The sequence below is a fragment of the Anoplolepis gracilipes genome, chromosome 3 (assembly GCF_047496725.1).
Source record: "Anoplolepis gracilipes chromosome 3, ASM4749672v1, whole genome shotgun sequence".
Classification (NCBI taxonomy): Eukaryota; Metazoa; Arthropoda; class Insecta; order Hymenoptera; family Formicidae; genus Anoplolepis; species Anoplolepis gracilipes.
Genome location: NC_132972.1, coordinates 10262827 through 10278369, shown reverse-complemented (window position 1 = coordinate 10278369; position 15543 = coordinate 10262827). Strand labels below are relative to the sequence as shown.

General features: G+C 33.0%; 1 protein-coding gene across 3 annotated transcripts in view; it reads right to left on the bottom strand.

Moving 5' to 3' along the window:
• The window catches only part of LOC140664298 (uncharacterized), a 133768-nt gene that overhangs the window by 30566 nt on the left and 87659 nt on the right, over positions 1-15543 (bottom strand). For 2 of the 3 annotated variants that reach the window (XM_072889318.1, XM_072889320.1), the window contains exon 1: positions 4040-4215. The exons of the other annotated variant lie outside the window; for it this stretch is intronic. The gene's annotated coding sequence lies outside the window, so the exon portion shown is untranslated. Of the gene's footprint in view, positions 1-4039; positions 4216-15543 lie in introns of those variants that run through there. 3 annotated transcript variants of the gene reach the window in all.

Sequence of the window (15543 nt, the reverse complement as noted above, 5' to 3'; positions counted from 1 at the left end):
CGCGATGAACGATGAGTAGTCAACGGCGGTGCCGATGTGTCTGCCAGCGGCGGATTCCGCTCGAGCTTTTCGCGTAGCGAAAGGGAATGGGCGGGCGCGATTAAGCGAGCTAATTGAAGAGCGCGCGGGCGCGCGCTCGTATTGCATCGGGGGCGCGATTAAATTCGTCCTGTCAATTTATGATCCGACGTATTAACTCACAATATCGCGACGATGCGGTCGCGACCATTTAACTCCAACATTATGGAACGCGCGAAAGCCGAGAGAGAGAGAGAGAGAGAGAGAGAGAGAGAGAGAGAGAGATATATCTGTCCCTTTCTATCTGTCTTCCTCTTCCTGTCGTTCTCTCCGCCTCTCCTGAAAGATATCTCGACTCTAACGGATACCCGTCTAAAGGAACAAAGCGAGAGCGCACGTGATCGCCATAAGAGAGTACGTCGATGAGAAGTCGAACGGAACGACATCTCGACTGCGATCGACACTGTCGGAGCAATTCCCATGTTTATTCACGAAGATGCCGCAGAAATTCTGCGGGAATACGCGTACAAAGTCGAATCGATACTCTTCATCTCTCCCCATAAAACACGATCATTGTGTTGTCGCTATTAATCTGGAAGATTTCTATTCAACGTCCGTATACATATATCGAGAGAACAATAAGAATAATCAGAGAGTTATTCAAACGATGGAATAAAGTGGATCGATCTGTTTCGAAGATAGATGAAAACAAGAATTTTTCTCTCTATTTTTTTTTTTCCAGCGAATTTCCTTCAGTTTCAAAGTTTAATAACGAGTTTGATTGCGGGTCTTCTGATTCTTTTTTCGTGATGAAACGACGTAATCTGCATTCGCGCGGGTGTTAACAAATGTTGGGACTGATTTCGGTTAATCGCGAAGCCTTCCCGTTTTGCCTCGCGGAAATCCGAGGTCAGAAGAGTAAAAGGCCCTTGCGGCTTGCGCGTTTGATACACAAAAGTTCTTCTCTCGCCGAGTGACATTACGAAACTCCGTAAAGCAGATTTATACTCTGGTCTCGACAAAGAGACAAAAAGGGCTCTCGAATGACGGAGGAATATCAAGCTGGCGCGCAGACTCTCTCTTGATTCTTTGAGGTTTGAAAATTAGTTTAATTCAAGATTCATGAACACGTTCGTCGATCCGTACTGTCGCGGTAAAGTCCACCGTCTCTCCTTTAAGCAGGAAAATCTTCGTGAAATAATCGCGAATGTGCGGAGGAATCGCGGTTTCACGCAGAAAGTTTTTAATGGAACGCCGAGACGAGAGATAGTATCCGCGCGCGATCAAATTAAATTAAATCGTCGAGATCATCGGCTCCCGACAGCACTCTGTATTTTTATATATTACAAAGCGCCGTCGAAAAGAGCCGCGCGATAATCATTATATTTTTATATAACACTAAATTGCTACATCTCACTCCCTAACCCATGATTTCAATAAAAACTTGACTTCATTCAACGATGGCACAGTCGCCGTTTCATCATCCTACCTTCATGATCATCATTTAAAAAAGGGGCAGTATTATTAGATGTAATTTTCCTTTTGTCAGGACCTATTAAAGTAATCTTCAGAGAATTTTGCTAGAAGTATAATCTCAAAATTCACAAGTATAAGATTTACGAGCACGAGTATAAAGTAATAGCTTTGGTAAATTAAGGTCTTTTTGATTTAACATTACGAAACATATAATTGAATAAGAAAGTGCATCATTCACAATAAAACTTAAAATACGTACACTATAAATATGCGCGTATCTTTATGTACATATATTAAAAATAAAATATAAAATTATACTATCTCTCTCTCTCTCTCTCTCTCTCTCTCTCTCTCTCTCTCTCTCTCTCTTTCTCTTTCTCTCTCTTTTATATAGTTTGACATAATTATTTAATATATTAATTTTATATTTTAAGTATAATTTTTTTTACAATATTTAACTGCATGTTAATTTGATTCGTCCAATACTTTGTGAACTTATGTAGCCCTAACTAGCGGTAAATTTAGAAGATATATGTAAACGCGTTTTCCTACCATGAACACGAGCAAACAAACGAACATTCGTTCCGAGGGATAAACCGCTGGGGAATTGTGGTATACAAGATCGGGGAATTAGCAGGAATTAGTTTGGTATCAAGTATTAGTTCAACTAATGGTATGAGTATTCATAAATTATAATATTATAATTTAATCACTATATTAATTTCTATTGGTAATCGCTAATTTTTATTTAACGATTCACTTGCTATTTCTCAAATTCTCGATTTAGACAATAAAAAAACACAATCTGCAAATACATAATAAATATATATTGTAAAAATCATCTAGAAAATATATATATCGAATATTTATTATTAATAAATAATTATTGCAATACTATTATAATAATTATTATAATATACTATTGTATTTAAAAAAATGTGTTACATATTTCTTATTTTATATTACTATAATATATATTTATTTTATATTACTATATAATTATTATTAGCAAACTGTGCTCGTCAATATAATAAAAGTGTATGGAATTGCATAAACATTTCATCAGCGGTTTCATCTTTTAGCTTGTTCATTTCTTGATGCTCACATTGTGCAAACGCATCTTACAGAAACGCGCTTCATAAAGAGATGACTTCGAGTACAGTGTACGCGGTTGTCGTTTTTGTCAAGACTAGGAGAGAACGAAGAACATAGGGGACTCCCACGTTTGCGAAGTTAATCCAAGTCTCATCGCGACTTCATTTGCAGCGCGCCGGGACGGTAGTTGAATTATTATCGTTATCTCGAAAGCAGCGGCGAAGTACGACTTTGTGTAAAACTGAAAATCAGCATTCGCAATTTTCCCCAGGAGTAGATGTGATAACAATAATACTACGCCGTTATATTAGATTTCGAACGGTACGTGCAGAATGTTCAATTCGGACGAGTCTAAATATTATTAGAAATATCTGAAATTATAATGATGACACATGCACGATAATATCGGTGTTCGATTACTACACGTAAATGATGCCAGAGGAAATAGAATTAATTTCTTTGGCAGTCATGCGATATAAATTTCTCCTACCAATCAGAATCATAATCAATTTACGTAATCAATTTTATTAGAAACAATTAAAAATTCTTTTGAGATGATTACAACAGATGTCTCTAACAATTGCATATATTCATGCAATATTCTTAGGTTCATCATCACATATGATTAAATTATCAGATACGAGCATTTGATAATTTTATGTCTATTTAATGCTAAACATGGTTGTCAAAAAATCAAAATTTTAACAAAATAATATTTTTAAATAATTGATGTATATAAAGTTGCTGGATTAGATTGCTGAGTATTATATTCAATATTGCGATTTTCTACTGTATACGCTCGGTACAAAATAAGAAATATTTAATTCTCGCACTCGCTTTTTGAGCGTTAAATGAACCAATAAATTGTACGTTTTACTGCGATAATATGTGTTATACGTATTGATTAAAAAATTTAAGTCGCGAGATATATTCTGTGTAACTTAGAATCACAAACAGACGCTGTATAGATAAATGATATCTTGGAACGAAAACAAATGTGTAATATGTGTGTTGGTGTGTGTGTATGTCTATGTCGAATGATATCTGTATATATGTAATTTGCTTTCTTCTGCTTGCAAGATGCAATATAGCATATCGGTCGTTCCAAGATATTGATATACCAGCTGTTTTACGGTATATATATATATATATATACATAATACGACTACATCTTTCAATGTATGCTTAGAATCAGCTATTTCTAAAGACATATTTATGTCAAACTCGATTATAAGAAGAAATCATCTAAAAATTTAAACAAATTAAGTTGAATTAAAATAGACAATAATACCTTATATATTTTTAAATTATAATGTTTAACAGAAATTATTCTCCTATATAAATTAACAATAGTATTCAATTATAGATAAGAAAAACATTAACATTTCTGTTTTAGTATGAGAAAAGTAAATTAATTCAAATCATAGTGAAAATTCAATAGAAATATCACCTTATCATCTTTTTTTACACTTTTGCACCGAACACCCCGTGTATTCTGTACAAACGAAGCTCGACATCATTTAGTGTCTAAATATAGTTCAGGCACGAACACTCACATACCGACAGATCTTTCACACGTTATAGACGTTTTCGCGTGCGCTCTCGCGGACGTTCGCAACGCAACTGCGGCAGCGGAACATCCGGCGCTGCAACGTGCACGGCGCCAACGCGCGCGCCCGTCTGTATATGTCGGTGTATGTATGTACGTGTGTGTGTGTGTGTGTGTGTGTGTGTGTGTGTGTGTGTGTGTGTGTGTGTGTGTGTAGTGTGTGTGTGTGTGTGTGCAAAAGCGGGCGTCACGAGCGAGAAACATCGGCAAGACGCGCGCCGCAGATGCGTCCCCAATTTCACCGCGGAAAAACTTGACGTTGCCCTTTACGATCATCCGAGGCACGCGCGTCGATTCGAAATGCAAATTGCCGTAGACGTCGACCGTGCCATGAAAACTTTGCGCGCGTTCCGGAGAAAAAAAAAAAATATTGAAAACACAATGAGGGCGATGATGGGGGACTCGAAAAGAATTGCGGAGAAAAGTCCTCTGTGTCCCTGTATTAGGGAGAGATTTTCCGATTCGCGTAAAAAGTATTTCGCGTAATGTCAAGCATGATTTGTCGACAAAATTTTTATTACGCGTTTCCTCACCCTATCGGGGCGGGAAAAAGTTTTTCCGTTTAATTGACATTTTTGTCTGAACGGATATAATTAAATACAACTCAGAGCGGTAATTCGAAGTAACTCGATAACATTTTCAACTCGCGATATGATCGAAATATTCCTCTGCCGAACAGGTAAAATTTCAATTATAATTATCAATATTTTTAATTGGACCTTTTCATCGATACAACTGTTTCGAACTGTTAAAATATATTTGACAAATTTTGAAAATATTGCAAATTCGGGCACTTAAAAGTATATAGAGTAAATTTTTAATCATTTTATATCTTTTCATCTTTTAAAACACACAAGTAAAAAATTGAAATGTAAATGAATATAAATAAAGTTAACGGTCAAAATTAATTTCTTTTTCTTTTTTACGTCGATGATATAATTTTTAAATCGGTGATATAATTTGTATAATACAAGAATAATACAAGTATAATAAGAAATAATTTTTCTTTTATAACGTAAAAGTACTCGAAAAATATTTGGTGAGTGAAAATAATCATTCTGCATAACGCAATGAATTATTGTTGATGTTATCGGTGTTATTGTTGCCGGAACTGCACAAAAGTGGAGCCGAAGAAGATGCGATATCGTGATTTCAGTGTAGCCGACGATTTTTCCATCCATTTTCGTCGCCCCGAAATCGTGAAATACTGCGGACTGCTGATAGATTTCGAAGAAAACAAAGAAAATATACGATTCCAAGAAAAATCCTGTCGTCGCGCGACGACAGAAAATGTCTGCGGAACGTGGATATAATGTCGCGCGTGATTTCAATTGAAAGCCAATTACGCGAAACGGGTTAGGTAAAATAATTCAGACTCGGTAATTCGATCTTCCGCTCGGTAAAAGTCATTTTGTCGAAAGTTCCTTCTTGAACTTTCGACTAAATCCTCAATGCTTTAATTGATCCAAGTTCTGGCGTTCTCTTGTTCGCCTACCTATCCAGCTTTTAATTGACATAAATTTGAAAATATGTGTATCATAGAGAGATACTTATGCAGTTAATTAGTTCTTATATATTCTTTTTACGTAAAATAATAATTAATAGATAATTTCAAATAAAATCAAAATATTCGATATAATGATACGATTGATTATCTATGCAATATCACCCCTATTTCACGCACACTTAAATCTAGGATATTAATATTTTCTTTTCATAGCTGCCCGCGTATAGTAGCTCCTCATGTTGACTGAGACCTTCATTTTTAATACGATAACATTGTACAATAACAACGTATATGAAAGTTTTAATGAAAGAAAAGCTTTATTGTCTCTCTCTTTTCTCTGTTAGAGTGAATGTTAGGTTAACAACATAAACAAATATTCTTTTATAATATAAAAAAATAATTTTAAAATAATATATAAATTAATATAAAATATAAAATAATATATAATAAATTAAATATAAATAATAATTTAAGAGAAATTAAGAGAGGAAAATTTTAACTTTCAAATCATTTTTAGTTTCTAAGTTCTAGATATTAAAAGAATTCAAAATTTGCGTACAACTACAAAAATAAAACACAAAATAAAATTAATAAAATTTAAACAGCGTATTAATGGTTTTATATTTATCAGATAACACATCAGTCATAGATTTTTTGCTGGAAGAAAAAGAATCCTTTTTAATTATATAAATATAATATATAAATTATATATATATATATATATTTTTTTTTTAAATTATTCTTTTATATTAAAATATTATTTTTAAATATATATCGCGCACATTTTTTAAATAAAAATACTTTAAAAAGAACATACATGTATGTACATTCTAAACAGTTTTAATTTTTTATGGGAACGACACATATTGTATAATACATAATTAATAAATTCAAAGTAAGAAGCCAAGTTAAAAAACCAAAAAAGAATTTTATAGCACGCATACTGTCATTGCAAATTTAACGCTCTAAATATGTTCGCCAAATAATTCTACACACTTTTTCGTTACTTTTTTATGTTTAGCAAAGATTACCAAAGCAAACGAAAACATAAATTCGAAAAATGGTGCCACCACACATTCATTGATATTCGCTGTGTGATGTGTATAATGGACGAGGCGAACCTCGTACGCTTTATTAGGTACCATGTATGACTGCGTATTTGCGGATCGGGACATGGAAGAACGTGTATTATCGTCGCATTTGCGGCTGACGACGCCAAGTTAATTCGCGAATGTATTGTGAAAAAGCAGTGCATCACTTCGAATAATAAGCAGATTGAAGCAGGACACGGGAAGGCTGAAGCTGTGTATTATGCGCGGATTTAAACCCTTGGAAGTATAAAAGAGGGGTCTTTTTCAGGCACTACCTGTACTTGTATTTCCTTTTCTCAATATTTTGCCTCTTCTAAGATTAAATTTTCTTTTCTTTTTTTCTCTTTATGAAATAAGATTATTTATTGACAATATTCATTGAAAAATTATATTATCGAAACTGGTCTTCTGTTATTTAAATTTTTTGCTGGAAGAAAAAGAATCCTTTTTAATTATATAAATATAATATATAAATTATATATATATATATATATATTTTTTTTTTAAATTATTCTTTTATATTAAAATATTATTTTTAAATATATATCGCGCACATTTTTTAAATAAAAGTACTTTAAAAAGAACATACATGTATGTACATTCTAAACAGTTTTAATTTTTTATGGGAACGACACATATTGTATAAATTGCAAATTAACATGTAACATTATAAAAAATCGAACAATTGTGAGCGTAATTGATGTCTCAACAAATTATTTTACCTATATCAGTTTCATGTTTATATTGAATTTTTATTAAACTATTTTTACATTTATATCTGTTTCAGAATTTATTTCTAAAAATGTTACAGTATTATGTATAAAATAAAATTATCTTGTGTTGACAGAATAATTATTTTTCTGACGTTAACATGTTTGGTAAACATAATAGAATTATTTTTCATTTAATTTTTTAATTAAAATATTTGCTTAATCATATAATCTCACAAGTGAATAATAAACACACATTATCAAGTCTGCAAACTAGTAAACATATCTCTGATGTACATCTGTATATTTGTTTTTGAAAATTAGCACAAAGATTTAATATCATTTTTAATTGAAAAAGATTGAAATTCGCTTCGAATTGAGATATTATTTCAGTATGAAAGTAGCATAATGTTGCCATAAACACGTAAAATATTTCGAATAGTAGCGTGTGAAATAGCGTATTTCCAAACGCGCCAAAATTGTATCACATCATCAATTTTAATTGTATTCTATTAAAGAGAGAAAAAAAATCATCAGACTTGTGACATTAAAAAAAATTTTGCTAAAAATCATTGCTTTAACTTAAAATAGTGCAATAAATATTTATCTATCTTTAACCACATATATATTTATCTTTCTCACAGACTTGGTAATGAGATTAGAACTGCAACACGATATTTCTCATATAAGCGTTACGTAGAAAGAAAATAACTTTTGATCTGAGCGTCGCACTCTCGACGCAAAAGCACTCGTTCACTCTAATTCTTTCCACGTCTCCGTACGATATATCCCGCAAAAGATAAATTATCCCACGTGTCGGATGGAATTGTACAGAAAAAGATACGTATAATTACTGGTAATTTTTCCAACAATTTTCTCCGAAAATTTGCGAGCGCGCCATACATGCAAATTCATCAATCCTTTTTTTTTTCGCGACGTTAAACAGATTATATAAGAGCTCTTGCAAACGCGCGACGCGAAACGCCGGAAATTACCCGAGCAACACCTGCAACGAACTCAAGCGGGACTCTAATGAAAGTTTATAAAAAGAAAACAACAGAGAAGTATTCTTGCGGCGTATTTTAGTTAATTAAGAATGCCCCCTCGAGCCCCTTTCTCTCTCTCTCTCTTGTTCTCTCCTCTCCTCCTCTTCTTCTTCTTCTTCGCACAGATCCATTTATATTCTTTCCGCGTTCCTCATTCAGCGACCAGTCATTTCGGCGCATAGCCGACGTGGACGCGCGTGATAATAATAACAGCAGAGTAATATGAACGATGGTACCGGACGCGATTGATTTACGAGGAGATAATTCAACGGAGGACTCGCAAAATAAGAGGGTGGCCTGTTAGATCGAAGCGAGTTTAAGTAAGGTGAAGAAGTGCTTCTTCTCAACACGCGTTACGGAAGAATGAGGGATAATAACTTCTGAATAATCTCGCGCGTTCCAGTTTCTATGATTTTCTTTTTATCGCTCATTTTTCGACTCTGCAAATTTAAACGCAAAAGTTTATTGTACATTACGCTGTCTCATATCAATAATGATAGCCGCAGGAGTCGCATTAAATTTTACATTAACATTATATGACTTTGGCTATCTCTGTCAACATTTTTAAAAAGGGCAATTAAATACATCGAAATAATTATGCCATGGCTTTTACCACTTTCTATTTACGTTCTCCACTACTGCCTCTTATTCTAACCCTGCCTACGCGGAGGGACAGTAAAACAGTGTAGAGTTCTCTTTCAATGCTTAACGACGTTTAAAGCTAAGTGCCACGCAATTTGGCCATAATAAAGGCTTTAAACGCCACGAGATCTTTGTCCGCGTCGCAAAAAGGAATATAAATGACGATATAAGAGCACTAAGTCTCACATTTTACAACTCGTACATTTTCATAGAATGTGTTTGATATAATTATTGTTGTTAAATTTCATCCTGCACTTAGCTAGTAAAATATTCAAACAATATTATTTTGATTGTTATTTCAAGCTTATCATGTGTTAGCTATTATATTTTGAATTAATAAACAATATCATAATAAATTTATTAGGTCTCTTCAAGCAAAAATCATTCGAGCGATAAAAGAACCATGACGTTTTTTCGAATAAAAGTCGCGTTACTTCCAATCATCGCGCAAGCACGCCAAACGTTTTAATAATCATCCGTCCAATAAATGCACCGATGGACATTACTGACGAATTGGATTATCGACTAATGTACGACACAAACTCATCAATAAATTGACGTGAACAAAGGGACCATCGACAACGCCTCTTCCCTTCCATCGATGTAAAATATCGTTGCAGTAAATGCTATTGAACGGCTGGGAATGGTCAAAACTCCAGTCTCATTTTTTCCTGTTAGTTTCGGCAATAAAACGACTACGTTTCATGACATTAAAATCATCTTTCTTGAATGATCGTTATATATCAGGCGTGCCGATTCGTAAAAGAATTCAACAATATTATAGTACCTATATGTTTTCTGGCAAATAATTAAATCTTTTAAAATATAAAGCAAATTATAAGTTATTTAAAATCCGGATATATTTAATATACCTATTATTCTAGATGAAACAAATACTCATTTCAATTAATTTTATACTGTTAGGGAGAGAAAATTCTATGCGATTTTGCAATAACACGCAGTTTGTGACGATTTGCACATACTTTTAACAAAAGGAAAAAATTATTTATTTATTAGAAATAAAAGCAAATAAAACTAGGGTAATAAAAATCAACTAAATAGTACATAAATAGAATAAAACTCCTAATGGCAAACATGTTAGAATGTCCTAATTAGGCAAATTTATTAAGACCATTCTGTTTCGAGCAGGAATAATACTTTCGGGCATAAATAAAATAAAAGTATAAAAACTATAAAACTCTATAAACTATCGTTACAGTTTGATAAATATCTTAATAAATTTATCTAATTACTATTAAGAGTTTTATTCTATTTTCGCGATTAAATTATCATTAGGTAATTAAACCCGACATATTAATAGTCATTATTTACCTAGCGCTTGATTCTGATTATCCAATTTTACTTATTAGCCAAATTTACCCTTATTTGATTTTCTTTGTATACATTAAAGTTCGAGAATCTGTTATATATTATATTTCTAAATATTTGCTTTCATCTTTGAATATACATCAAAGCACGTATTTTTTCATTCGCGCAAGAAAACACACTGTATGTCGAGAAAATCTGTTCGATCCATTGAACCCTCTCGCTTCGTCGACACGCTGAGTACGGTGTGAAATATACGAGTTCGCGGGCGAGAAGAGGAAAAACTAAAAAGACTCATTCTACTAAATGATCACTGTTTTTCTCCCGATTCTTGCCGAATCGCCATCATATTTTGCACGATCATCTTCGTTAGATTTATCCGAGTGCCACTTCGCTGTCGAAGCTGTTCCTTAAGAAATCGGCGAGATCTGCAAAAGCGCTGCGGCTATACATTGACGAAAAGAAATGCTGTATATATGTATGTGTATATATGTGATTACCCTTCCCTCCTTCTTGATCCGCACGAGAGTGGCTTTAAAATCGCCTTTCGCTTCTTTCAATCATTTTTCCTCTTGTCTGGGATATATGCCCTTTACATTACTCTTTCTTTCTCTCTTTTTGTCTCTTCTACTTCATGTGATATGCATAATTGAAGTTATTCATGTATATACAGTGTGGTGAAATATTAAAAATTGTCTTTGTAAATGTCAATAAAGAGAATTAATTATCTTTGATATTAATAAATCTCAAAGAATAGAACTTAGATATTATTAACCAGAAGAAGAAAAACAATCTTTAACATTTTAATAAAAAATAATTATATATTACGCATATTAATATAATAAATTTTTTATTATGAGAATCAATAGTATATATATATATACCTATGTATATTATAATTGCTTTTAATTTTATTAAATAGCTTTATATTACGGTAGTACCGATGGTATATAATATTATCATTGCTTTTATAATTTTATTATATGGCTTTATATTACGGACATTTGATTTAACATTTAATCTCATTTAAATTTACATAAATGATATTTAAAATTTAATGTTTAAATTTATACGCGTAGTATCTGTAAAATAAAATTAATGTTGAATTTTTTTCTTTTAATATATTATATGTATAACAGTTAAATGTTTAATATTTAATTTTACATGTAAATCATTATATAACGTGAAATATATTTTTATCTAAAATGCTTCAAATAAAATGTTAAAGATATATAAACGTAAGCATGAGTACTCCTCTGAACCATGATAGGTGCCAATTTGCCGAATGAAATGATATTATCTCTAACGGCAAAGTGTCGCGCGTCACCGTGAAAGGAACACCGTTGATTCGCGTGACACGTTTCCGTTTACGTTACCATTTTCTCCGACCGTTGCTGATTCAATTTCTGCGAAGTCTGATATGCGTATCTCATATAACGCGAGTATGTACGTGTATGTACATATCGAATTGTGGCGCGATGGCGACAGTAAGCTGTCAAACGAGATTGCTTCCGGAACGTCGAACCATCATTGCAAGGATTTGTCTTGCAGAAAGATGAATATGATTTTTTTTTTCCACAAACGGTAAAGTACCGTAAGTTCGCAAAGATTTTCACGGGTGTCTTCGACACGTGTCTGCGTATTTTAAAATGTCTTTAAGAAGAAAAGCAATATTTGAGAGATTTTCAAGGAGATATATTTGTATACTATACTAGTACTGTATTACAAATATATAAAGAACAAGTAAAATGAGTGTAAGTGAGACAAAATGACAAATTTAGTATTTTCTTTCGAGTAACATATAAAATTTTTTAAATTATAAATATAAAATTTGATAAAGATCATCGTTTACTTCCGTTCATTCCGGATAAATAATATTTTTCCCCTAATGGAAGAATATTAGTATAATATCTATGCTCTCTATTGATAATTGCTAAATGAAATCTTTTTCTCAATTTCTTTAACTTTTTACGAGTCCTGCGTCCTGCCACTTTCTGCCTTCGCCAGACGTTTAAATAATGACGCACGAGCGGACAAGAAGCAAAGACCCATCACCAGCATCTTATATAGGACGTCAAACAGTGGCGGAGTTTAACGGGGAGAATGAAGAAGGGTTTAGGAAGAATGTAACACGTGAAAGAGACGTGGTGCGTCGTAACGATAGCAATCTCAAAAATGTCCATCATACACGACGCACGGTATCGATAATATATACTTGGATTGACAGAACACACGTTAACAGCTATCGGCAGCTGATCGATATACTTCAGTCTCATGCGAAATTACGTAAATCTTTCCCCGCACGTGGTATATCCGATGTCTATTAGATATCGTCCGCCGTGACACCGTCGACGAGAGGAAGGGTTCGACGGGAAAGCGTGAGAAATTAACGCTGTACGCGAAAAGCTTCCCTCTCGTGTGCTCTCGTGGCCCTAAAAATATAATATGCTGTCCGTCGTAATGGAGACCAGCCGATAGGGGTCCTAACGCGACATCGATTAGTATCCATTAAGCCCTTGCACACGACATATCGACGCCCGTGTATGCGCGCGGCATAACGCGAGAGAGGTTGTCATGGTTTCGCGCTGGATGCTGGTCGATATATCAGCTATTGAAACCGGTGCGATTTCGGTAAGCTTCGATTTCGATATCGCGAGCCACGTGAAAACGATTTTTACGCTTACATATTTACGGCGTAAGATATCTGTGTGTGCACCTACAGTTTATATAGCGCGTTGAACAGCGTGGGATATACCAAAGCTATCCTTTGAATTTTTAGCGTCGATCGAGAAGAGAAAATACGCGCCGAGCTCGAAACTGTGCGTCTCAGTTTATTCGGGATATCTACAATAAATTTCTCACTGATATACAAATCTTTCAATAGAATTAGAAAATGAATAGAGCAATTTTTGGAAAAAGATTGATTTTAGATCAAATATCGATAATATAATGTTGTTTTTTTTTAAAGAATATATTTGATTAAAGTGATACGAACAATTACTCAATGAGTTGAGTCAGTCATTCATTGATTTATATTTATCCCGTACATGTGTAAAATTTGCAATTAATTATTATTTAATTATTTCTGTATGATGAATAATTCAAGTTGTAAATTCATGACGAAATAGGGTTCGAAAACAAAGCGTATCGTTCAATAATAAAGATTTCTTTCCAAGGCCTAGAATCGACCACGAATTATTTTCGAATCAAACTTTGAAAAATTATAATATTATGACAATAGCATGTGCATTTTTAAAATAATTTTTTACTTTATATCCTTAAATAATTTTATGACACAGCAAAAAATGATAATTGTGAAAATAAATAAATACAAAAAATACCAATAACTGTCTAGCCCATTTTCTTAAGAAAAAAAATTAATACAACTTAAGATTTGTAATATGTATTGTTGTAATTTTCACAAATCGATAGCAATGCGAATTATGATAAACATGTGTAAGAATTTAATATATCATATATAACTTAATATTTGTCGTAAAAAAATATGATCAATAATTATTGATACAGGGGACAAAATATGTTTATGTATAATTTCAATTTATCGTAATGACAAAGTTATTTTGATATTCAAGGCTTGCAAGGGTTTCTCATATGAGTATTACACTAATTTCTAGTGATTAAGCACGCGTTTCCATTCTACAAGCTTAAAGTTAACCACAGCACATGGCAAAACAGATTAATTACCATAAGATTATCACAAACAGACATACAAACTCGTATGCACACATACTGTGATGATATTTTGTCTCCTGGATTCGCCGCCGATCGATGGTGTCACAGAGTGGGTTTTGATGACCGAATAACGGCGTCGTCCGGTCTAGATGCACACGTAAAGAAAAGCTTTCTTTGATTTATGATAACGTCGACATGCTGACTGATTCATAAATCACGCGAGACATGTGACACTGATAGAATACGAAAAGGAGATTGGGCACAGCGAAACTTTTTCAAACGAACGTCGTGTCCAACGGTTGCACCCTACGCTTTCAAAGTGCAGTAAGATTAGATACGCACACCAATCAAATAAAACTGTGCAAAATTCAAATATTATTATTTTTTGTGTTAATCGAAAGAAGACTATAACTTTAAATAGACAAATTAAAATATTTTCAGATAAATGTGTAATATATATAATCGATATATGTATATAATTAATATTCAAAAAGCGCTGTAACATATTAAATATATTTTTCTATTTCTTTTATTATTAAACAATATACTGCAAACACACATATACGTCAGCAGTATAGTTTGTATAATGTATATTAAAAGCTTTGCAATAAAGTTCATATCACATGAGTATTTTCATGTAATTTTTAAACAATTGTTCTTGAAAAATATTATTTTGTCAATAGACTGTTAGTTATAAACGTATAAATATCTTTGTTTTAAAAGATAATTGTCACATCAACAATTGAAGCAAAACTTTTATCAAACATTATAAATTCACAGTTTTAAAGTGATTATTTTAATCGCGAAAAATTACATTTTATAAAATTTAAATTTGCATGTAAAACAAATTATAATGGAAATTTTAATTAATTCTAATTAATAAAAAGACCCATTTTTTTAAATTAAATATCTCTTTGTCTTTTATGCGGTAGAGAAGAGAACATATATTGGTTCCGTTCATGATGTTTACGATTTTTTGCAGTCTGTTATCTGTCATATAAAAGTCAAAAGTATTGGAAGATTATATGTCATCGACAACGAATTTTTCAGAGAGATTAATCTCGAGCGTCTACAACGTGTTACAGCGACGACAACAATTTTCACGAAGGAATATTTTTTTTTTTTTTCTATCGAACTTGCTCAGCGGTGAGCATCGTTACCGCGCAAAGCCAGCATCAAGTGAACGTAATCGCGCGAGACGTGTTATCACTCGCAAATACGGGCTGTCCCGGCCTGGCGCCGATCCATCACACGTGATTGATGGAAAAGCGAAACCGCTAAACGCGCCAAATTACTTGGTTAATCGAGCAAAATGCACGAACACGCGCGC